Below are 27,307 nucleotides of genomic sequence, written 5' to 3' on the forward strand. Positions count from 1 at the left end.
ACAAAAAAAAAACGACCCTCCGAGCTGATTGTCAGATATTTTTCACACATTACAACGTTATGTTCATCCATGCATTTTTTCAATCTAATTTTGGCAACAACAAAAAAAAGTAGCTTGCGTAATCTCACAGAAATATTCCTTTACAGAGAGCATCCCTAACAAAATTGTGGTTGTTACCAAGGGCGCTTCAGCGAATGGGGATGTTTCTCATGACTTTTTACAAAAACAAAAAAACAAAACAAAAAAAAAGTGATTCTGTCCTCTGTACTTTTTCAAAACTAACTACATACCAAAAGCATTAAAGATATGATGAGTTGGTCAACTGATATATGCAAACCTATTATAGCATTGTTTCCATGACAGCCACACATCCTAGTTACTGATGCACAAGACCCTCCATTCATGTTCATCATTAAATCAAACACTGTAGGAAGTAATCAATCAATCAATCAATTTTTATGTGCCACCTAATGTTAACAATTAAAATAATTGCTAATAATCGCTAATAAATAAATAAATAAATAAATAAATAAATAAATAAATAAATAAATAAATAAATAAATAAATAAATAAATAAATAAATGCATGCTCCTGCTTTTGGTTGTTACCAGAGAGAAAAGCTCATTTTCAGGGCATTGCCTATATTTCACAGCACTTGCAATACAATGGCATATCAGGAAATGATTGAAAGAGACCTTCATTAACTCAAGGATTCATTCTCTGCTTTTCCAGTGACTAAACAGGGCCTCATTTTCATGGCCAAAAAAAAAAAACTATGACCAAGGCCAAAAAACTCACTTATTCATCTACCACCAAATTCTGTCATGTGCATCAGTTTAGTCAATTTACAGACTGAGCAGATGAGTTGCATTTCATTGCGTTTTATCATGTTTTATCCTTGACAGGCATGAAATTGAAACGGAAATTCTTTACTTCGCACACTAAAAACAGAAGAGGCCATAAACTCCATGCTCAGAGTTTTAGCCATGAGAAAGAGCAGCACTCGATATAGTCAGGCCTGGGGCCATTCACACTGTAAGGAGTTTGAACCATATCAGCCTGTTCAGATGTGACAGAATCATTTCCACATCGCATCACGCAACAGAAATAGAGACATCATCTTCTTCATACCTCATATAAATGTTCCAGAAGGGATTTCACACTTATTTTAGGTTCATCTTTAGGAATCTTTCAAATTCTTCTTCGCAGTGTCCCTTCTGTTCATAATTGGTATGTATCAAGCTATTTATTGCTGTTCTATTTTAAGTTATTATGCTAATCTCTTAACTTGAAATTAATTTGAGTTATTTTGGAAGAATAATTTGCAGAAAAATTATTCTGTCATTATGCTCTCACCTTCATGTTGTTTCAAACCCTTAAATTTTCATATTTTGGGCAGAATGTTCAAGCTGCTCTTTTTCATACAATGAAAGTGAACATGGAATGGGGCTGTCAAGCTTCAAATAAAGCATTAATTTGTCATATCAAATTTGCACATTGGTAACAAGAAACAATGACATTTGGCACAATTCATGTAAAACCAGATGTGACATGACAATGCCATATTTGAATATATGCAAATGTGAAGATTATCAGTAAATAACCACTCAAATTTCCATCTTTTCCTTACATAAATCTATGACTTCAGCTTCTGAAGCTTTTTGTCATTTTACAGGCTTGACATGCTAAACTACTTGAGCATTCAACAGAAGAAAGTCAGCCATGCAGGATTGGAACGACATGAGGGTGAGTAAATAATAAAACCATTTGAATTTTTGGAAGAACTATCACTTTAAATATAGCACTTTATCTGAGTTTGTCACAAGAGAGCTAAAAAGACCCCGGCAACAAACAATCACATGGCCGACCCAGAGAATCCCCTAAAATGGAATTCCTCGTCCTATAGAAACACCTCTTTGATCTTATGTGGGAGACTGCATGACAGTTTTGCTGTCATCACTTTCAATGTACTCAACTGAATTATTTATGAAAGACCTCAACAGACGGCATGTGATGGTAAAAGCCTTCCTCCCTCAACAATGCCAAAAGCAGAAAAAACTTGGACAAAAAAATGGACAAAATGTCAAATCAACTTTAGCTCCAGGAAGAGCAGGGGATTGTGAACAAAGCAGGCGTTTACACTGCGAGCTGTGGTGGGATCTGCTCACGGAGTGTTTACACCATATCTGACGAAGGTAGTATAGAGTCGAAGAGGAGAACAGTGGCTTTTTATAGGCTGTAGCAGCAATATTTTAACTTAATAAATATTTAACAGGACAGTTCACCTTTTTTTTTTTTCATCATTTACGCACCTCCATGTCGTTCCAAACCTGTATGACTGACTTTCTTTTGCTGAACAAAAAGGTGTAATACATTGCAAAAAGCAGCATAAAAGTCTTAAAATTCACAGTACTCATTTTTTTAAGCCACACAATACCATTATGTGAGGAACAGACTGCAGCATCCAATTCATGAAAATCATTCTTTTGAGTCAGATCTTTTCACTGAACTGATTGAACCAGTTCACAGAAGCAGTCTGAATGCTTCGTTCATGAATCAGACAGTTCTTCAGTTCAATTGAATAATTATATTTTTCCGTTCCCTTACAGAACTATAGCACAAGAGTCATATAGGATACTTTTATGTTCCTTTTATGGAGCCTCTGCCTCATTTCGAAGCTCCTTTTGAGCTCCAGTCCCCATTCATTACAATAGTATGGAAAACATATTCTTTCAAATTTCATCTTTTGTATTCCAAATCAAGAAGAATTTAAGTCATACAGGTTTGAACCAACAGTAGCTTGAGTAAATGATGGCAGTTTTTGGTTACACTTTGTTTGATGATCCGCTTTAGACATTCTGCTTACTATAAGTAACTTTGCAACTATGTCAACTAACACTGTAGACAGTTAGGTTTGGATTTGGGTTAGGGTTAGTAGAATGAGTCAACAATATCAGTATGACATAACAATAACAAAATGACAAGAAGTTTACTTGTCGGTTGGGGGACCATCAAAATAAAGTGTTAGCAGATATTAGGCAGACAGTCTACAATCTTTTTTTTTTTTTTTTTTTCTAAGAGCGTACTAACACTCTAAAGAAAGTTGGTTGGCATGTAGTTGCAAAGTTACTTATAGTTAGTCGAATTCCTAAAGTGGACCATCAAAATAAAGTATTACGCAATTTTAATTGTTGGGAGACCTAGCTTTAAGAGATACATACTGAAGTTTTGTTGTTGTTATTAACCATCTTTATTTTGTTCTGCTTTTTGTGTGTGTGCGTGCGTGCATGCGTGTGTTTGTGTTTGGTCAATTGCTTGTATTTCATTTATGACAGCAGATAGCATTTTGAAAAACAAGTTGGAAACAAAGCTGAATAACATCAAGTGTTTGAAACCGAAATCCCCATCATGCGACAGCGCAGAAGGTTTTCACTTAAAACAGCACGGCCTGTGCTCATATGTTCAAGAGGACACTGCAGTCATTTAGCTGAGATATGCATGAGCATTCTCTGCTGTTTGTCGCTTCTGTAAACAGCGATTATGGGGCCACTGAGGACGAAGGGAGAACAAGAGCTGGACCTTCACAAAAGAACAAGTACAATTTGTCATGTGCTGGATGCTGAGTCCTTAAATAGCCCAGCACAAAAAGTCCTCAAAAGTAGGCTATTAGAGCACAACAATGGTTCATGAGATCCACTTGTGTCTGAGATATGCCCTGTGCACTCCACTACTGGATGTCACCACTACCAAACTTAGTTACATCCTTTTTCCTTTTCATTTTTTTTTTTTTTTTTGAGGATATTTTTCCACACAATGGTAGAAGCAAGGCTATCCGTGACGTTTTGCTGAGCGCGGCGCTGACAAATTCAAATAAACAAGATTTTCACCCCTAGAGGGAAAACGCAATGTTTGCTTGCATTCATTTATTAGATAAAGCTGAGTGGTTTGTATTACTCAGAAGGTAAACGTTTGAAATTAGCTGCAAAATGCAATGCAGACACAGCCAACCAGTTATTAATGAAGAGGGTTACAACCAGGGTGCAAATTTTGGGAGGTGGGGTATTTAGGTTTTGACCCTCTAGTCTCAAAGGAAGTGGGAAGAAGGTTTAAATGGTCAAATAAGTACTTTGACTAAACAGTTTTAGTTTTACATATTAAGAGCGTCCGAGTATAATGTTGAGAAAATTAATTGTTTGCACATTTTCTCGTGGCCGAAATAACGTGTACATATACCTGTACATGTGTGTGTGTGTGTGTGTGTGTGTGTGTTCTGCTATATTGCATTAACTTTTCATCAAAAACCAATCACCCAGCAATCTCTCTTTATTGCTCATTCTATAGTTAATAACAGATCCTGTATCCAAACTTAGGATCTTTTATAGACAGCATTTGCCCGAGGCCAAAAAGTGGCAAATTTGTAACAAATGTTGGAATTCTCATTTTGTTTTGCATTCATGGCGAAAAGAAAATAAGAGTGAACTTTCCCTGAACCATGCTTCCTTTAATGGACTTGGTCCATGTTGACCCAGGAGTTCACACTGGAACATGATCTCCTCCGTCCCACCACACTGAGAAAGCAATCAGATTAAACACACAAAACATATGGCCATCTCACTTCCACAATACAAAAGTCGGCAAATAACGGAATTCAACCTCTCATATGTTGTTTATTATTATTTGTTTATTATCTGTTTCATAAACAGTGGATCCAAAGACATTTCTTTCTTCCAAGTCATTGGCTAAATAACAAAAAAAAATTATGGACTCCATCTATGTTTTGATCGTCGTTCTGAATCCGATCTAGACATATTTGACAAAAACACATTTTTCTCAGCTTTTTGCTCAAAATGTTGTTGTTTTTAATAAACTTTCCCACATTCAAGTGTTGATAAAAAAAAAAGAATGCATGAAGCTAGAATATTCATTCAACAAAAATATTCTCGGGCCATGAAAATTTGGTGAAAATGATCAAAAATGCTGGCAGTGGCTGGCAACTTTTTCAAAAAACACTGGCATGGAAAGAGTTAAACCCAAATTTGAGAAGCACACAGAATATATTTGGTCAGTATTTTTCAGACAGGTTTGTGGACCTCTGGACCTAATGGAGACACATTTTGCTGCCAGCTGATGAAACGTTATCCAGGAGTCAATACATGTCTCGCTCAGGTTTACAGAAAGAACATTCCTTTTTGATTCGCCTCAAATGGAGCAATTAACCTTTCCCGTCTTCCTTTTGTTTGTCATTGGGAAAGGTAAAGATGAAGATATTTATTCCATTTACTCGCAGTCAACCAAAACAAGCGGACAAATCACAGCATCTCTGCTTCTGTAAATACAGACTCCTCCAGTAGCCCGCCAATCAGGCCTTATAAAATATTAACTCAATGCCATTGCCCTTTTCAAATCTCTCACCTAGAATTCCCTAATTGTTCCCTTTCGTTATCTCACCGAAGCAAAGTGTAAATAAATTAGCAAAATAGCTTTTATCAGCCTGAATAACCTTTTAACTGAAGGATTATCAGTGGTTTATTTTTCATTTCTTTCTGTGCGATAGCAGCACATGCCTCATTGATTACTTTGCTGAGGTGGTGGCCAGCAGAGAAAACAAGGGCCTGATAACAAACCGAGGTCTCCGCACTAACAATAACACACTACGCTCAGATTAGGCCCCCTGACTTTGCAGCTTTATTCGGCTTGATTAGATGGAATGCTGGCAGGTAAAGCTCTTCCATTTTACTATGCAATCTTTGTGCAAACTGACTAAAAGATCGAAGCATATAACTCTGGCCAATTGATCACAGTTAGAAAGATATTCAATTGAAACTACTGTACACTGAAAGGACAGACTTGAAACTGCAACATGAAACTAGGCCAATACATTAGACTGGATAATCAGAATTTATGGACTCTAAACCTAGTGAAATGATTACAAATGGTCGTTCGAAACATTTTAAAGGGAACTTCTCCTTTTCCGTTCCACAGAAAAAAAAAACAGCATATGGGTATGAACAAACATGAGGGTGAGTAAATGATGACAGAATTTTTTTTTTCCTTTTACTGCTCATCAAACATGCTTTTTAAAAGCTCAGGACCACCATGGAAACGATATGGCCGTGATCGCATTACGAATACGAAACACTAACATTCTTGACTTTGCAAACCACTAATCATCTCTTTTATTCCCAACACAAACCGCCAGCATCAACTTCAACGTCCCTGGAAGTTTTCAACAAGGGTCGTAGGGAAGCAAAATAGTAGAATCTGCAATGATACCTGATATATAGCAACACAAGTGGCTGTCTCAGTCACTTACACCTGCACATGAATGGAACGCTAACAGAAGAGGTCAGCCGGAGCACAGCGATGGCCCGTTCCACAGGCGCTCCTGCATTAATCAGTGCTGCCTCAGATTTTATCACTCTCTTTATTTGCATCGAACTGTTTATCGCCACCAGCTCTCTCTCTCCTTCTCACACCTGTCACCCTCAGCCAGGTAGACGCCTTATCAGATCAGCATAGATGGATTATGTGTGAGCACTTCATATAAAGCATTTTATAAGCAGGAACAGCTGCATCCGCTGGTAAACGGTGAACTTTAGTGAGGAACAATATATTAGATCAAATGCAAACAATCAAAGGGAGCAGTTACCCTCACTACAAACTACAAACAGTGGACCTCTCCTCCCCAGACGTGTTTTTCTGCCCGATCCTTCAACAGTGCCGCGCCAGGCATAACATTTAGAGATACAAAGAGTGCTCAGGTTATAAAAGTGGCCTTCCTGCTGCTTTTGTACGCAGCACAGTCTGATTAAAAAGCTTCTGGGCAGGGCAATCAGATTGCGCCACTGCAAAGGAACTCGCAACCCAGTTATGTTCCTTCCTTGAGCTTTATTTACATGGCCGTGTCCTCATGTAAAAGTACGCAGATCAACTGGCCATAAAACTTTATTTTTTTTAAGTAAGTGAACCATCACAAATGTTGAGCATGCTATTCATAGGAAACTTTGCTTAATGTGAACCATGCCTCAAACAAAAAAAGATCTTAGAAAACCGAAGATTAAGAATTGTTAACTTGGTCAACACCTCCACTTATTGACTGGACCGCAGGTTATCTGACTTAAGTTAGCTTTTGGAGAACTCATTGGGATGGGGATTCACACACTTTTTTCCTAACCATGTGTGTTTAATTTCTCTAAACATAATGTGTTTGTCTATTCTTGACTGAATTGAAGTGAACTCTGTTGTAGTTTGCAAAAACATCACAGGTCAATGACATTTTTAGAATAATAATTAAAAAAGACAGATAAAAGGTTACTGACCAAGACATGGTTCATGCTATTATAGAGTGTGTACCATTTCTACAATTTTCTCATTACTTGGCTGTAGTTTTTAGGTGTTTGAGGGTTGTTCTTTTTTATTGGTGTAACTTTTATGACCAGTTTATCCATAAATGCAAGCAAATCCACAGGGTTAACTGTGGACTGCAACTGCAAACATGACACCGTTTGAGATAACTTCATACTGGAGGGAGATTTTAGAGGGAAAAAAAGATCTGAAAGCAAGATAAACTGCTTATTATTTTAATGCATCATTAATGACAAAAAGCCGATTTCTTAATTGCATACTATAATTGTGAAGCTTAAAATTGTTTTGTATCAGTACTATTAGCACTAATAAGGAGCAGCAGGCCTGTACATCCTGGGAACTGATGTAGAATGCCTAATTGGTTGACTTTTCCGTGCCTAATGGACGATTCTCTTAATTAAAAAGACACTGCAGAAAATGTTATAGATCAGATACGGCAGAGAGAGGGGGAAAAGTAAATGCAGTTAATCAAATGTATTAAAATGAACAGTTCCAGGAAAGTTAAAATGAGATGGCTAGATATGATTTCCATCGCAATATTTATTAATTTCAGTCCCTTTGGTTAACAAAACAGTGCTGCGCTTATCTTCGGAATGGTGAGGAAATGCTCTCCGTGATCTCCTTTGCCACGCAGAACTGCGACGCATATGAAACAAGTCTTCAAAACAAGGCTTTAAAAACTTACTAGTCAGGGTGCCTTTGAGGATATTTAATTAAAATCTAATCCTGCATTCATTAAGGCTCACATAAATTAAGCTGTCATTCATAAGATTTATGGATTCTCATTTGCATATTGCATACAATTCATCAATTACTCAAGTATGAAAGGAGCACATTTCCCTTGGAGCTGCCTGCTGCCCTGCCAGCATTTGAAATGAGAGAAAGAGCGATACTGTCAGGCATTCGAAACAAACTTTCCCCACAATGTCTGCCTCTTGATTAATCTAATTTCCAAGGCATCCTTTTACAAGATTGTACACAGTCCAGCTGCAGTTTTCAATTATATGTCCTGTCCTCACCACTAACTTTGAATGGGAGATAGATGTAGCGCAGGGCAAGTATCCAACCCCAGTCTCCTCCGCATCACATGCCTGTTTACTCCGATCTTCGTAAATTAAAAAAAAAAAAAGAGAGGTGTTTTAGAGGCAGATGGAGCCTGGAGGGAGGGAGAAGGGGGAAATGCTGTAATTTTATTTAGTGGGATGTCAGACGAAAGGCTCGGTTTGTAATAATAGCATATTTCCTGTCACATTTACATCCGCCGTGCTTTCTAACAGAGGGAGGTTTCGTCCAAACACATTAAAACGACTCCCTTTTGGAAGAGGCGCTCGGCCACTGTGGGAGAACGCCAGCATGGAGGAAGTGCTTAAACCGAGTCGAGCGTGAATACTTCTAAGATAAAAGGTCAGGCGAAAACAAACAGATGACTTGCGAGGATGAATAGAATTAATTGAGTCATTAATATGCATGGCTAATAAAGCTCGAAAAAATTCTACGTGGAGAACGAAATCATTGTCGACTATTCTCTCTTAATGGCTCATATTTTCAGCTTGAAGGGATCTGGGACGTGTACATATCAATCTCGGAGAAGGGGAGGAGGGGGGGATTTGACAAACAGGTTGGGATCACCTCAGTGCCGATTGTTAAAGTCAGACAAAGCAAACAAAGCGAACTTGTTCTAGAGAGGATATTAATTCCCAATTAATCCCAAATTCTGGCAGAGGAACAGACCAGTGCAGCAAGTGAAAGTCATCTTGAAGGGTACTTAATTGGTTCCCTATAGTAAAAGAGCTTGATAACAGAGATCAAGCTGCAGTTTATTAATCCTTCCCATTGTCTTATGAAATTGTCGTCAAAAGTAACTTCAGATAGAGCCAATAGTTAAGACTTTAATGTGCTTTTAATATTAACAAGAGGAAGCAATTAGAGGCCACAAAACAATAGCACTCTCAGACTGATGCATATTAATTTGGCAAATATGATTTCAGAATCAATACGATTAGGGCAGTGTGCCACAAACAAACGAGTGCCTATACTGTCACACACACACTCAAATCTAGAGCCCTTTTTTCTTTAACTGAGAACATTTGTCCCACATTACATGGAATTATGTTTCATAAACATCCATGATTTGCATTACATGCATTTCAAATGGTATTTCTGGTTGCTCTTTGACATTTCAGTCACATACTGACTTTCCAATGTCGTTAATTCAAGCGGCCGCAACTAAAACGGGCAACTGACTAATTATAACCAGAGCAAATATCTGGTACTGTGCAAGACGTAGGATGTGAGGTCTGTATCCTCTCAGGGACAAACAAACTTAACGCCAGGGCTAAACAGGAAGTTCTTAATGATTAACATTAATTGGACTGTGGAATCGGAATCCTGTGTGAAACATTAAACAAAATTTATCCACTGTTTATACTCTTTCTGCTTTCTTAATAATTAATGAAATGTAAATATTCCAGGGAGTCCAGAAGTGATCTGTGGTGGGAGAGGAAGAGCGATGTTTACACAACGGCACAGAGAGTCAGAGCGAATCCGCCCCGTCCTCCTCCTCCTGCGCTTCTAAATACTGTTTATGCAGAACGAATCATCCTCTGTGACTCCCGGATGCTGATCAATTCCATTTGAACGCTGTTTACTGTGAAAACAAAACAATTGACCCCACAAAAACGGCTCCTGCTAACAGAATCCCTCGATTTGTCCATGCTAAAACGAAATCAAGGCCCGGCTGCTAAACGCATGTCAGCCGCATCCGTCTGAGTCTCTTTGATCCTTCAGGACGAATCACCGACTGCGTGCGGAGAGCAAACAACCAGAACCTTTTAAGACAGTTGGAGGGAAAAGCGCCCCACCCAGTCAGGAGACAAATCGAATGTGGCACGTACAAGTTTACTTTCATCCTCGCTGTCTGATTGCCATCAACTGCCAAATGTGGCGTAATGGCAGCGAGGCAAGGCCCGTGTCGTTAAACCCACAGAATGACAATTATTTCAGACAAGCTTTATCAGGGCCCGTGACCCAGCCTCCACCACGCTAACTAAATCACTCGTTTTATTCCTGAAAGCTCGCGATTCCATTAAAAAGCTTCATGAGGAGGTAAGAAAAGTCCATTTAGGCTCAGCTTGAGGGCAAATAGTCCGACTCAGCACATCGTGCGAAGTCTTCACACCACTTGATGATGTAATTCTTAATGCATGGCCCTGGTCCACATAAATCTTAAGCGAGACATCACCTGAGATTTTTTTTCCGTCCCTCTCTGCTATCTCTCTCTCGGTTTTATGATGAATTGTTTGCAACATCTCTGCGACTAAAGCCTTCAACCTCTTCAAACCGCTGCCTCTAATAACTCGTCGCTACAGGAGAGGGGGGGGGGGGGGGGGTTGCATGACAGAATGATGAATATCACAACAGACAGCTCCAATATGGTACAATTTTAGCAGATCAATATCTCACTGCAATATAAGAAAAAGCAGCAGATATTAGTCTACACAGTGTATTACAGATGAGGAACATCTATGCTCTCTACTCTCGTGCCAGACCCTCGCAGATATGTTGAGCACGTCTCGTACTCTGCGCCTCGCATATCGAAACTAATCACTCTGTGGGTCGAACGGGCATCTGCTTAGAATTAGCATGACACGCCAACGTTTGAGTGACTTCCGTGGACAAGGTTGCTTAAACAGAAATAAACTATGGCGAGGTGCTAGGGTCCAATTATTCATGAGAGAGAGCAGAAATCTTTCTCACAGGCTTATAATGGGTTTAAGGAATAATGTTGCATGGATACTTCTGCACTATTAGCTAATACAGAGGAGACTATGGAGGACAATGGTGGTTTTCAAGGATGAGGGTATGTCCATGTTAACCCTCTGGGGTCGTCAAACGAGTCATGAGCTGCACATTTTTTTATAATGTTCTCTGAGGTCCACTAATATTGTTATCAAGACTTCCTAGTTTAGAATTAATAAGCTATATTTTATACCGTTTTCTTTCGAACACTCTGTTTTGATGGCCGTGCCGCATTCAAGACTTGAAAGTAAACGTCCACTGCTATGATTGGGTAACAATTTTCCATATTAAAATAATTTTGTGGAATTGTTTTGAAAACTTCCGGTGTTGAAAAATATCTTGTTACGTAGTTGAAACATTTGCCAACAATGTGAAACATTTCTGCATATTACATGCTTTGTAAGTCCTGGTTGTGGCAATAAAGTTTAAGTACTTAGAGTTACTCAACCACAGTTATAACTGAAAAACTTATACATTGTCATTTGCAGAGTCATGTTTTAAATAAAATGAAATATGCAAGAAAAATGTAATAATTTACGGATTGACTGAAGCTTTTATTCAGGATTTCAGTGAATGGCTTAGATCAAAACAATAACAAAAGCAGCGTTCTCTACGTGCTTTCTTCCGTATCCGATAATCCGATGCGTAAATGCGGAAGCAAATGAAAGAACAGAAAATCACAACTATTCACAGTTTGACTGTTGTGCTACAGTATAAATACTCAGTACATATCAAATGATCTGTATCAGACAAAGCAATAGTAACACATGATAAAAACACTTACAATTGTGTGTTGTGGCATTACTGTCGGATCCAATGTAAATGGTACTGCATCATCTTTTATTTTTAGTCTCTTTGAAAAGCCTGTGTCGAAGTGTGTCTTGTTTAAAAACTAATTTGCAGTCAAATTAAGTAAACAAATGAACAGTATCTTACTGACAAGATCTGACTGGAACGTTGATAAAAATAAAGTTTATCTGTGCTTTCTTAATGTTAGGATCACAAGGATTAAAATGCAAAGACTGTTTTTCCACAACTTGGCACTGCAAAGCGTCTTGTAATCCTCAGAGTCGTCTGCAGAGGCATGCTTGAGTAATCCTGTGTTTGAATCTGTCTTTTATTTACTCCTTCATGACATGCTAGGTGGGCGGGGCTAAAGAGGCAACAATGTAGTAGAAGTAGGCGTTGATATTCTTCTGGAAAAGCAGTCTTTTGTCACCATGACGTAATAATTTGACTAAATCCAAAAGGACCCTTTTTCTGAGCTTGGTTTCAATAAAAGCTGTTTTTGGACTAACAAGGAAGTTTTGAGTTCTGAAACTTACACAATATTTTTTTATGGTACAATTTTGTCTTTAGCATTTGGCATTTTCCCCTCTGCTGTCAGAACAGATCAGTTTTTAGGTCATCATGACTCACCAGGTTTTTTTTTTAAGAGACGATCCACAATCAATAATTGAGTACTAATCTACAATCAGTTTAAACACCAATCACTACAATGAGGCACATTTATCCAGTTTAAGAGCACTCTCTTGTTCAGCAGAGAAAATAAACCAGAAAGAAAGGGGAGCAAACTGAATCAATTCATACAAATCCAAATCTCATACAAATAAAACAAATAATAAAAAAAATATGACAAATGTTTTCCTCCCTCATTATTCATCGCAGCATCACGTATGAGAATTCATAAAAATTCACAACAGCATGGTTTCCGTTCTAACCAGACACCACTGACCATATTGCAACAGACCGTCTCACTCTCACTCCTATCAGCAAGACAAGTAAGATGGTTTGGGGGCAAGAGGGGGATTGCAAATGTTCATAATGCATAATATCTTCTCTCACCGGGGAGCAGCAGTGGGGCCCCTGAGCTGTCACCGGCAATAGGGCCCAGCCATTGTGAGAGCTCAAGGTTCGTTAAATACTATTAATGGAACACAGTATCCGTTGTGCGGCGAAACTTGTCAGCATTTCATTAGAGACTGATAAACATATAATAGAGAAGTGTCAGGCCCAGAGTGGAGTGTGTGACAGGCTGGCGGGGGAAGGATTTGGAGGATTTCGCCGCTGCGATCATTCATTCCCATGATCCACTGCTGACTGACAGAATGATCTCGACCAGCGCGGGACATTACAGGGAGGAACGAGACCCAGACTGTCTGAAGTGGGGCTCAAACCACATATAAAAAGTAGTGCATCAGACAATATGTCATGTTCCTTTTGTTTAAGCATCAGGGCTTAATCAGTAGGAATATTGAACTTTTTCATTTTGGTCCAGCTGGATTAAAGAAAAAAACAGCAGCTTTGGGATAGTGGGGTCAAACAGAGAGAATATGCCTAATCATTTAATTATAATGCTCATACATTACAATACATTCAATCATTCATACACACAACTCATGTTCTTAAGTAATGTATTTAAATTAAAAAATGTTATAAAACTTTTCTGCAGGGCATAGCTATTTTAAAAAATAGAATTAAATATTGATTTAAAATTTATTTATATATATATATATATATATATATATATATATATATATATATATATATATATATATATATAAATTTTAAATCAATATTTAATTCTATTTTTTTTTATGTTTTTTTGTGTATATATATATATATATATATATATATATACAAAAAAAATCATACTTAAACACAAATCATACTTAATTCGCAAGCTCATCTAATTGCTCGAAGATTGCTGTTTTACCACAAAATGAGTTGTAAAACGTGGGACTTTTGTACCTTGTGCTGATGTTTAACACAGAACAAGACACTTGAGCCTTTTACACCATCAACAATCGGTCACCAGAGCTGTTAATCAGTTAATCTATTCTTTTTCCCATCTTACGAGAAATATGTAAAGAAAGATAATTAAAAACGTGTTAGGTGAAAGTCCAGCAGCCTTGCTCCGAGTGTATGTTCTCACAATGCACGCTTTGTTCGTCTTATTAACCTTCTCGCTACTCAGCGTGCCTATAAATGAAATCTTTAGCCCTTTACATGTGAAATTAAAACTGCAGTCCCCTGAGCACTTTTAATTATTCCTCTCCTGAAAAACTTCCACTTTTGTCAGCCCGCTTTATTAGCAACGCAGCCGACTCCCACTCTCTCTCTCTCTCTCTCTCTCTCTCCCCAAGTCTGTCATGGTTCACTCCTTTGAATCTCTCTCCTTTTTTCCCTCTATTCTTCCAGCAGGCCTGTTAAATTCTCACCTTGCACTGCCCTTGTCATCAACCCGATGAAGCACAAAGCTAGGCAGCGAGGGAGTGTTTACTCATTTCCCCAGCACATTATCTATCACATTAATCACAGGCCCGGACCTTCTGGACACAGCGGTCTCCTGCTCTGCCCTGGACTCTCATCAAACCTGACCATCCCTCTCAGTGCAATACACACACTAAACAGCAGCGCTGCATGCCAGTAAGAGCGGCTGTCTCTTTATACAGCAGATAATGTTAAGAAGATAGATAAGAGTCAAATGCCCATGTTTCTCTTTATCGGTTAATAATCAGTGAAAAACACAAGCTGCTTGACATAAATATGCATGATAAATGAAGTCAGTGTATCCAATTAACTAAAATTAATTGCATGTAAATTGCATCTGTAAAGTTTTCCCTTTTTTTTCTTTTTCTTTTTTTTAAAACAGCACTCTTCGCATATGCCTAATGTTTTTCCTCAGCGTTTCTGCGTACGGTTGAACATTTTTTAAAGAGACAGTTCACCCAAAAATGTTCATTTTGTCATCACTTACTCACCCTCATGTGGAACACAAAAGAATTTATTTTTATTTTAGTTTATTTTTTTTGTTCATACAATTAAAGTCAATGGTGTCCAGTCATTCACTGAATTCAGACTTTTATTGTATAGACAAAAAGTTCTTCAAAATATAATCTTTTGTGCTCCACAGAGCAAAGAAAGTCATACAGGTTTGGAACAAGGGAGTGTAAATGATGAGAGAATTTTCATTCCTGTGTGAACTTTAAAGAATTAAAGTTATAATCTGCATCTGCGTCCAAAAGAACAATATCCTGTTCTTTTGGACGCAGACGCGTCTGGCAGCAGCACTGTCCAAACAGATAAACAAATGTGCCCTCATATTGAACTGCTCCGATTTGAACATTTCCTTTGAAACTGATGTGTTCCAGGCTCTTCTAATAATGGCTGCGGACACAGAGTGCGAGGCCCTGAAACAAGAGCTCTTTAAAGCTAGGAAGAGGATGTTTTAAGAGATGGTTAGCCACAGGCAAGAAGTCGGCTAGGAACATGTTTGCGAAATACATGCCGTCACAGGTTCTAATGAGGTTATGGTCAACAGCAACATTATTATAAATGATCCAGCTCTTTCTCTCTAGTCGTTTTGCAATTAATGTTTCCAACAGGCTGGAAGCCAAAGACCAAGCTACATCTGAAAATCAAATAAATGAGCAATGTAAATAGTTTAGAGAGCGAGTTTACCCACTGAACAATGGCCTGTTATGAGACACAAACGACCAGGGAAAAAAAGAGACACACTGGTGTGGGGATGGAAACAGTAGGGGGTGAGATGAGCCAACACAATGTGGCCCTTCTCCTAAAGCAACTTGTTATCAGGCAGAACGCAGAGGCTCTTTCAATCTGCATTTAAATACATTTCATTCCAGCCGCTCATTTGCATTAATTTCTCCCATTATATTTGGAAATGGCCAAATGTCTAGCTGACACAATGTGGGAGCCCATCACCACAGAGAGAAGCCCACACCTGATGCCAATTTAGGACTCCTGGATCTTTTCAGTGCGCTGGCCCGATCTGACAACTCCGGTTCTTTGCAGTCCAGAGGACTTTTCAATTGGATTTGCTTGCGGTGACAAAACTGTTTCGCGCTCATCTGAGAGGTTTTTCCCCCTTTCTCTCCCCCTCGCGCTCCTTCTCTCCATGAGACCGGGCGTCTATTTGGGTGCCATGGGAAAACCGGTGCCGAATGATTCTCAGTGGCTTCTGATTTCCACTATTTGTTCAGCATTAGAGCCACTTATCTCTCAAAGAAAAAGCAACATGTGGAGAGAGAGAGTGACAGAGCGAAATACAGCCTCGCTAACAGGACCATTGTGCGCTAAGGATCTGCATTCAAACACGAGGGGCCCTCGCTCTCGCTCGCGCTCTCTCGGCCGCTTTCACACAGACTCGGTTTTTGCTGCAGTCAATTACCAGTGCTAATCCTACCCGCAATAGGGAGTAAATATTTCATTACTTTTTCAAATAAACACTCGGTGTGCACCGCTGAAGTGTCATCCACGAAGTGGAGAGAGACGGCCACTTCTGTTCTGTGGGAAAAAAATCTAAAAAACTTTGTGTCTGAGTGGGCTTTTTGTTCCTAGAGCAAACAAAACAGAAGAGAAACGAGCGACACTCAACCCTAAAACATTTTAGCGGATAAAAAAGAGAATTGTTTTCTTTTCCTCGCTAAACTAAACAGCAAAAGCGGCTCAGTCAAAAAAACCTCCACAGACACCGCGTCATTCCCATCGGCCAATAAAGCCTGAGCTGTCTTGGAGGAATTAGCGGCCTGACTAAAAACACAAGGGGGGAAAATGACAGAGGGATCTTGGCGCTTGGTGCTCATTAATCACTGCAGCGTCTTTGACCTTTCATTTGCCAAGGGCGCCGAGGGAGGAGGAGGCGGGTGGCCGGGGCACAGGAGGGAGAGAGACTGAAAGAAAGAGACAGAAAAATAAAAAAAGGGAATAACAATAGTACAGAAGATGCCACAACACATTTTTAATGAAGAGTGAAATTAATCAGCTTCACGGGTTGCTAAAAGAATCAGACTGCCTCTAGGTAACGACATATAGGGGACAGAAGTGTCTTAGCTGCAGGAAAGATCATGGGATTTGATAGACGTTTCTAAAAGAATCACAGAAATGTATGAAAATCTAAGGTAAAAGTGACACGGGGCAGCAACAGGAATATTTTTAACTTTTAAAACTGACAGCAATGAGACGAACACAACGAGAGTCGGCGAACGCAACAGAGGCACAAGGCCCGGGACCGCTGCCCTGTCAGGCTGGGGGGTGAGAGGTACATGTTGATTTTAAGTGCAAGATAATGAGACACACGGGCAGACACAAGCCGCAGCTGAAATGACAGCGAGTGCATTGCTCCAGAAATAAATGTTTTCACTTAAGCTAACATGTGTTAGGATCCACTACCAAAAGCCTTTTTACCTAAGCGTGTAAAAGCCTGTGAGCACAAGCATTCCATTAGTGTCACAGTCAAAGGCCGAGCCGTCCCGCAAAAGCTCATTTATATCAAGGCTGAGGTCATTCTCTCCACATCAGAGTCAGACGGGCCATATGGCCGACTCTCAATCAGAGAAGTTATTTACTGCTGGCATGTGTTAGTGTTCATTAACACTAACGTAAAGTATTGAAACAAAGTAGAAAGTAATGAAATTATACACAGTTATCACTTGAAAGGGTTAGTTCACCCAAAAATGTTGTCAGTAATTACTCACCCTCATGTTGTTCCAACCCCGCAAGACTTTCGTTCATCTTTGGAACACAAATTAAAGATATTTTTGATGAAATCTGAGAGCTGGCTCACTCCTATAGGCTTCTATGTAATCGATATCTGCCATCCCAGAAAAGTTCATAAAGACATCGTTAAAATAGTCCAAGTGACTACAGTGGCTCAACCTTAAGTTTATCAAGCGACGAGGAATACTTTTTGTGCACAAAAATAACGACTTTATTCAACTATTCATTTTCTTCTGTGTGGGCCTCTGAGTGAGTTCACGTAGTGTAACAGCACAGTGCTTCTGGGTTGTACGTCAGAACGACGCTGGTCATGTGTAATGCTTGTGATGCTGGCCAATAGTACACATACATATATAACTTTATTTTTTAACGCTAATTGCAGTTCAAGGTTAATTTAATCCGCCTATTTCTACCTCTGAAGTGCTTGCTCCAATTTAATTGCCTATTTTTATTGCTTCAGCAAGGTTTTAATTGAAACCAATAGGGATCTAACAACAACTGTGACATGTTGGTGTCTGGGGGAAAGCTATAAATATGTGAGAAAAAAATATGTGCATTATTAATGTGATTTCTTAATGCATTATTGCAGAGAGCTGGGCAGGATTTCTTTATTTCAGGCAAACAAATTATAATTAGTCTCCGCTTTAAATGCAAACTCAATAAGAAAGTACAACTAAATATGGTTAAATGTCATCTTGTCGCAGTGCCACATCTGATCAGCTGAACGACAAACCTCAAGCATTATTGGCATGGGTGATTTATTGGGTTATTCTTGCATGTACTGAAGCAATCAATTGTAATGGCACTGTGTCTGAGTCTTTCTTAACAATGAAAGACATTATGTATTCGAAAACGAATAAAGGATCGCATGGCTATTGACCCAGCAGTAAACGTCATCACAAGTCCTTGGTATCAAATTCTGCATAGCAGCTTTGGCAGTTGACACTATTGATTTGGCGCATGGTAAGCATTATTGTTGGATCTCAAGCTCTAGTGTTGTTTGGGGCGCTTCGTACTCCTGCAAAACCTAATACAGGTTTCCATAAATCAGTAATTATTTTATTTACTCATGTCTAAAACTAACCTTAAGCTAAAGTTGGTATAAAAATAAGCCTAACTGCTGAACCATGACATTTTTAACATACACATTTTTGTTTAAAGGATTAGTTTAATTTCAGAATTTAGCTCTGCGATGCACCACACATTACGTAATCAAGTTGAAAGGTCACGTGTGTTCTGGTTCAAAAAGGTAGTGTAGGGTGAAAAACTCCATCTTATTTTCTCCTCCAACTTAAAAATCATCCGCCATTGTTGTTTTGTACCTTTTATTTTTTATTTTATTATCATTTGACTTAGTCTTTGCACGTTCGCTTTGTAAACAGTAGGTCGGTACTTCCGCCTACGTCACGCTTGACCTTTCAACGTGATTGCGTAATGTGTGGCGCATCGCATAGCTAGTGCAAGATGGAACTTTTTGGTTCATTCAGATTTGTGGTAAACAAAAGTTTATAATTTTTTTATTATTAAATGACCGATCGTGTCGCTAGATAAGACACTTATTCCTCGGCTGGGATCGTGTAGAGCCCTTTGAAGCTGCATTGAAACTGCAGTTTGGACCTTCAAGCTGTTGCAGTCCAGATGCAGTCCACATACCCCACTGAAGTCCACTATATGGAGAAAAACCCTGGAATGTTTTCCTCAAAAACCTTAATTTCTTTTCAAATGAAAAAAGAAATACATGAATATCTTGGATGACGTGGGGGTGAGTAAATTATCAGGAAATTGTAATTCTGAAGAGAACTAATCCATTAAGGCCCAAACATTGTATTGTGGGTAATGCGATGTGAAAGTATCTGTAAAAGGATAGTTCACCCATTTACATTTCAGACAGACAGACAGACAGACAGACAGACAGATAGATAGATAGATAGATAGATCTCAAACCAACAGAGAAAAGAATAATCATTTGCTCCCATTACAGTGTAAAGGCTCTGGGGCCCTGTAGCTAGAGTGGAAAACACCAGCAACTCAAGCCTGACATCTGTATAAAAACAAAAATAATCTGCTGTCAGCAGAATGTTCAATGACTTCTATCACGCCGGTGCAGAGAAATTCTGCGAGGATCGGCCGCGAGGATCGGGCTGTTATTCTGGGTTCAGTGGATTGGAATGCATGCTAATTAGCATAAAAAATGTGTGTCACCACCCCATATCTTCACCAGGAACATGTCAAAAGGTTTCCTCAAAACCGAGTTTAATAAAGTCTGTCGGAACGCGTAATGGCATGTCAACAAAAACACACACGTTTCATTACGCAGGTCATGGGAGGTTGTGTATTAATGTCACGGTTAAATTTTTACAGCGCATGTCTTAGTCAATCGAGAAAGGCTGAAAAAGCCAGATAAATATTTTACTTGCAGTACACCTCTGCATTATTTATGTAATTGTAATCACAGGCGTGAATACAGTGGGCGAGTGCAGGCTTTGACACGTCGTGGCGAATACACCTAAAACGAGGGCTTGTGTTACAGTGGAAATTCACACAGCGCATTGTCTGCGGTTGTCACTTCAATCTGGACCGTCTCAAAATCCTCCAGCACTAAACAGAAGCAAGCCTTTCCCTTTAAATAATTGATATTTTTCATTAAATGTGGCAGTTCATAGATAATGAATTCTTTATGGCGGTGCCTTGAGCTACTCCACTGCCCCTGCTCCTGCAGACAGCTTTATGGAACCTGCTGCCCAAATTTTGAAAGTTTAACCTATGTAGATCAATGTGCTTCCTTAAAAGAGTTTAATAAATTAAAGTGCACGGGGCCCTTTTTTTCCTCTGTGAGCAGAAAAAAGCTGATGAGACAGGTTTAGTTTAATCTCAGGCAATAGAAGTCATTAACCATTCTCCTAGGAATTAAAATATAGCTTGCCCTTTTCTTCTCTCACTTATCATTAGCATCACTTTAATCTCCCAGCGTTTCACACTGCTATTTTAATCATTACTTACTGCCTTTTGACAACTGAAGAACATGCCTCACTCTCGCTAAGGCAATATCCCCATTTTAGCTGACAAAATGTAGGACATCATGTAAAAATATCTAAATTTTCTCTCTCTTCCTTTCCAATAAAATTCATAGCAGAGTCCTAGGGGAAAAAAAAGCCAAGTGTGTTTGTATCAAAAACAGCAGGGTGAAAAGAAAGGAAACAAAAGTGAAATGAGAGATTCAGGCGTAATGGCGCAGGGATTAGGGGCGATGTGACAGTATTTGCATTTATCACGTTGTTTAAATAGATCATGAATTGCATGTATTCTGTTATGTGGGTCATTTGGTGAGCTGGGGCCATCCATTTCTTTGTCCTTGACTCAATGAAATATACAGAAAAATTGCCTTTTTTTCCCGGACGAATATAAATCAAGAGTTATGCACTGTCTTTTAATGTCTTTGACAGATATAGGCCATGTACTCTAACTTTGTTTCTGCTTTTTTTTTTATGAGACGAGGTTGTAATTTTCAGGGGGGAAAAAAGTCTGACAATTATAAATACGCAGACTCTTCAAGAGATGAGCATTTAGACCAGATAAGTATTAAAATAAACAGAACGAAATGTGAATTAAAACTTGGGCGTACACTGATGCATGTTTTTTGTTGTGCATTGGCATTGGTCTTTACATTGCATTTAATCTATCTGGACAGGCACTGGAAAAATGCCAGTTGTTTTCCACATTCCCACACAAAAGTAAAGAAAAACTCTCCCAGGATAGAGTTTACCACTTCCATCTGACCTATTCTCCAGCATTAAGGTAGAAGTAACAGCAACACCACATCAAATAAAGCCTGCTGCCATTAAAAGAAATGAACTACATTACTGTAATCTGACATCATAAATGTGATAACCATATTGGCACACCAAAACTTAAAGGGATAGTTCACTCAAAAATGTTAAATTCGGTCATCGTTTAATGAAACTCATGTCACCCCAAACCTGTATGACTTGCTTTTAAATATATTTTGAGAAATGTCTATTTTGTCCATACAATGAAAGTCAATGGGTTCCAATGTTTCTTGGTTCACAACGTTCTTTAAAATATCTTCTTTTGTGGTCCACAGATGAAAGAAAGTCACAAAGGTTTAGGCGATTAAATGATGACAGATTATTCATTTTTGGGTGGACTATCACTTTAATCTTCCTCCTCCTTAAACAACAGGAAACTATAATCTGATAATCAACATTTCTACATCTAAAACTTGCTTTTAAGGGCTCTCAGATTTCTGGCAAGAAACCTCCAAATCCCTTAGATTAGTGCAAAATGACTTAATCCTATAATAACAGTTAAACTGAAACCAAAATATGACTTGAAAACATTTATTGCATTATTTCTGATGTGATTATCAATTAGTATATTTAATTGTTTGTAAAAACCACTCCAGGACATAGACAAAAACAGAAAATGAATAGTAATGCAAAAAGGGGTTTTTAACCCCCGAAAACCACTGTAAAACCACAGTCACTTTTGAAGAAAAACTGAAAATTGTTTCTCCTCGAGATGCTCTACAGGAGAGAAAACAATGTGTCTTGTGATCGCATGCATAAAGAAAAGTATCACTCCCCCTCATCCTCTTTGAAAATCAACACCAAACTGGAAACGGTTGGTAACAGTTTAAGAATATTTCAACAATCAAATCCCTCCTTTTGCATCAAAAAGGAGCCAAAATCATTTCTGATCTCTATCCAAGTTCAAAGACAAACTTAAAGTGATACTTCAAAGAAGCATGTAATCAAAGACGCACAGCTGTTAAAACAATCTTTTGTTAGTTCATTGTCTTCAAACCAGACTCTACACAGATCCATAAACGAAGGGAAATGGAATCAAATAAGAAACGCTCCATCTCTGTTAAGTGGGAAGCTTTGGTGTCTGGCTGAACAATATTTCTTACGAGAGATTTATGTCTATTTACAGCAGCGTGAAATAATACAATAAACAAAGTGCAGGCTTGCAGTTCGGCGCAAATTAAGAGGTTCAAGCTGAGCCTTTTTGACAGATAAAGCTCTCTGCGAGGGGGGCTGCGCTTTCAAACGTGTACCAGCCTGCAATATGAACCCATCTGAGATATGATCAGATTCATTTTGACAGCTAAAGCCCAGTGTTCTGCAGATAATTCCCCTGCACACAAGTCATATAATATTTGTATGCTTTATTCAATGAAGGATGACGTTTTCTTCTCGTCTTTTTCCTTTTAACAATACCCCTGTATATTTAGTCATTCAGTTTTCTTCAAAAGAGCACGGTAGGACCCGGTGAGAAGTTGCTATCGTCTTATAAAAATGGACTGTAGAGGAATTTTAATGCTGTCTGAGGGGGAAAATGAGCGAACAGAAAGGAAATCGACTTAATTTTTAATACACTTTAACACCTTGCTTTAATCCGACGCTAATGTCCATTGTCAAGGGTTACCGGCGAGATATCGCAAGCACCTGTCAATCAAGAGCTTGGTCAAATTAAAGCACAGTTCCATTAAGTTACGAATGGAACCTGGAGGTCCGCTGTGAATCAGTCATATCACAGCCACTGTTATGCTTATTACAGCCAAACATTAGACTGACCTTATTAGAGCTTCTGTATTTAGATAATACAGGGTGGCCTATAGTCGTACGCATGTAGGTGTGTTATTATGGCCAATGTGTTTTTATCTTTGTAATTGAAGTGGAAATGTCCTACTTTTTATTTCTACTTTCAAATTTTGTTTAGTTGTCTCTGTGGACATGAATGGTTTATACAAATACTGTAGATACAATTGCAAAATGCTGAACATCACTAACCTGAGTTGGGAGTGTCATCACACAGGGATGCCAAAGATGCCATGCAAGGAAGAAAGATAAAAAAAAAACAGAGTTAGTGGACACATAATAAAGAAGAGTCCTGTTGAAATAAAGTCTAATCATCTCAGACTGTCTGTTTTCCCATACATGTTGCTGCAAGAATCCCACTGCAAAGGAACATGTAAAACATCTCCCATGAGGGCAGCCAGAAAACTGGCAGCATCTCTTTTTCAGTGCCGATTTTGGCACCTTTCTAGGGAGTCATGTGAAAGAATAATTCACTTTAGCGAAGAAGAGCTCAATAAGATGAGCATTTGGAAAAAGAAATTTTCAACAAAATAGGTTTACTGCAATAAGATACACAACCGTTTAAAGGCTTGGGGTCAGTAATTTGTTTTATTCAGCAAGGATGCATTCAACTGAATTGAAGTGACAGTAAAGACTTTGTAAAGACATTGCTTCAAAAGATTTCTATTTCACAATAAATGCTGTTCCTTAGGACTTTCTATTCAAAGAATCTTGAAAAAAAATGCATCATGGTTTCCTCAAAATTACAGTAAAACTGTTTTCGACATTAATAATAATAAGAAATGTTTCACCAAATCAGTTTATTAGACTGATTTCTGAAGGATTATGTGACACTGAAGACTGGAAAAATGACTGCTGATCAGCTTTGCCATACTGTAGGAATAAATCACATTTTTAGATACTTTAAAATAGAAAACATTTCACAATATTACTGTTTTTACAAATAAATGCCTGCGTGAGCATGAGACTTCTTTCAAAAACATTTAAAAAATCCTAATATTAACATTAACAGTAGTGTAACTGCGCATTGAACTGATTTCCAAGATTCAGAAAATGTGATCAGAAACATGTGACAATCTCTTAAACAACATTTTCTGATGTCATCACTTACAGTACGCTGGATTGAATAATGCCATGTACTTAACCACAGTTGTAGCAAACTTGCATTCGGTCTGACTCTTTTGACCCGGTCTGGTTCTGCCATTTTTCCCACTGAATATCCTGTTTCGCTTGGGATCGCTTCACATTTTGGATGTAAAATGGCTTGCGAATGCCAATTCGCGTTGACTTTAACAGATGGAAATGAATTCCAAGTGTCTTTTAATAACTGTCTATTTCAAATTTCCCCTTTCTACGTCAGTTTCCCTTAACGTTTGGGTACCATAAATTAAGTCCTGGTTAAGTGCATGCCATTAAGCTGTTAAATTATTTCACAGCAGTGCACCTTGACTGAGTTTCACACTGAAGACTGTCAGCAGCACACAACGCTGCAGACAAGCAAAGTAACTTCATTTGGAATCCAGTGTGACACTGGCCTGAGGATAAAGCGTTTCTCGTTGTGTTAAGATGTGATCACTGCATAACAACAGAGAGATGGGGGCTTTCAGGGACAAGCTGTCCCACCTGTTAAAACAAGGTGCCTGACACGTTCTCACTAAAATAGTGGATATATTTTTGGAAGTAAGATAATGAGAAACAAGACAATCATTTCACCCTTTACCAAACGCTAAAGGTATTCCTGTGTGTGTGTGTGTGAGTGTGTAAAGAAGCATGTGTTTGTGCAAGCCTCTCTTTCTGGCTAACTCCATCTGGAAGATTCAAGCACTCGGCGGCTGTCACACAATAGGGAGACCAAAGCCTGCTGAAGGATAACAAATGACTTCATGGCAAAACAGCTATTGAAATTCTTTCAGTATGTGGCATTAAAAACAACTGAACAAATAGAGATAAGGAGGTTAGTAGGATTTGAAATGAGATTTCTCTCTCTCCCCCTCATACTCTTCCCCAGCCCTCTGTTAAAAAGCTAAACAAAACAAATGGAGCTTATTACTGCAGATTACCTTACACTGGACAGATTCACGGTGTGGGGCCAACTGTAAACAATGTCTTTCTCTCTGCTTACAAAGTATGTGCCATTTATAACACTGAGCAATCATAGCCACTGTGTGGCTAGATAAAAGAAAATGTATGCGGGGCCTGCCATTTGAAAACACAATCACTTAAGACTGTTACCACGTGTGTTACCATAGCAAACACTGATAAACTAATTATCCCCTGCTATACAGCTTATATTATTGCTGTTTAAATAGTGCCCGGGGGATTGGGAGGGATTTTAGCATGTAGGCAAGTGGCGGAAGGGATTTCAAATCAGCACAAGGTCACAAATTAAAGGCATAGTTGACTCAAAAATTTAATTTGACATCATTTACTCACCCTCATGTCTTTTCAAACTTGTATGACTGATTTTCTTCTGTGGAACACAAAATGTAGGGCGTTGTCCATACAATGAAAGTCAATGGGGTTTAGAGTTGTTTTAGACCCCATTGACTTCTATTATATGGACTAAAACAGCTCTTCAGAATATCTTCTTTACAAGTTTGGAATGGCCTGATTGTGAGTAAAAGATTTTTTGGGTTAACAATCTCTTTAATAAAACACAACAGTCAATATGGACAGCTAACGAACTGTGTGTTAATGGCTATACGTACATCAGCGTTTCAGAAACGTTCTGTGGCAAATGCGTACGACTCTGCGGTCGTTAATCACACCGCAGGGCGTTTCTGCACCTCACACCTCTCCCAATTCAATACGAAACTTTCTGGCAACTTCCAGCGGTCTGCAGCAGCAGCAGCCGGGGGAAGATAAATAGCGTCGGACATATATTCTGTTCATTTGCCACTCTCTTTCCTGTCAACAGCCAGCAAAAGCTCTCTCATGCAATCGGATTTATGATTTATATGCGGCGCCGAGGGGCAACAGGCTCTGAGCATGGGTAAAGCGGCGGTCTCTAGATTTATCATCGGCCCAGACCATCTAACAATCGGGCGTTAAACAGAACAAAAACCCATTCCAAATAAATTCCCACTGTATTTGTGTGCTGATTTGATTTACCGGCCTTTGGGGAGGCACCATTTGGTAGCGGCAAGAGCGTCGAGAGGTAGGTGGTGCCGGAAAGAGAGAAAAGGAGGAAGGATGGGTGGGGGGGGGGGGGGTGCATGTGCCAGAAGTGTTTATTGTGTCAGGTTGATTTATTGAGTGAGCTTCATTTCACTGAATGTTCTCAAAAATTTATTTCCCTAAAGGCCCCACAAAGATATGAACAAGCCCGCATCCACATATGTCATCATTGCCTATTTTACAGAGTCAGGAGATTTCCTTCTGAAGAAGCGAGAGGAAACACCAGGGCACCTTTCCATCTGTGTCTCACCGACGACGCTTCTTAAAAAAGAGCCTCTTTAAACAATGAAAATACATTCCCAAACTCTAAAAATACAAATAAAAAGTTCCCTTTTTCACAAGGGCACTCAAATGTCACTGAACTTCACAGTAATCTCACAGGTCAAAATACAAAACAAAATCTGCGACAAAATAAATGGCTTGGAAAAAATTCCACATCAGCCACGTTGACGAAACAAGATGGCACTTAAATCCAGGAGAAGAAACAAAGATCCCGTTTTGATGGCCGGGTGGCAGAGAGAAAGTGAGAGAGAAGGGAAAACAGTGGGAAAGTAAAGCAGATGGCGCTGGCCTTTGATTTTCCAGATGGCTGTCCTGACTGGTGAGCTCAGTGACATCGAGTCATCTCATTGACATGCTGCCTCCACTGCCTCCCCATCCGCAGGTCTCTCTCTCTCTCTCTCGTCTCTCAGACGCTCCGCCCGGGCACCACTCGCCAACCTGGCCACTCTGGTTTCAGCCTGCTGCCCCTGTTTATTCGATATCGGTAACGAGACGCAATTGTACATGGCATCTTTTATTTAAAGAAGCAAAAGCAATTACTA

At 39.0% G+C, this 27,307-nt stretch overlaps 1 protein-coding gene across 10 annotated transcripts in view; it reads right to left on the reverse strand.

The window, feature by feature from the left end:
* The window catches only part of dachd (dachshund d), a 106,136-nt gene that overhangs the window by 55,616 nt on the left and 23,213 nt on the right, over positions 1 to 27,307 (reverse strand). The window lies entirely within an intron of this gene.

This window comes from Scardinius erythrophthalmus (genome assembly GCF_964197995.2).
Source record: "Scardinius erythrophthalmus genome assembly, chromosome: 6".
NCBI classification, from domain to species: Eukaryota; Metazoa; Chordata; class Actinopteri; order Cypriniformes; family Leuciscidae; genus Scardinius; species Scardinius erythrophthalmus.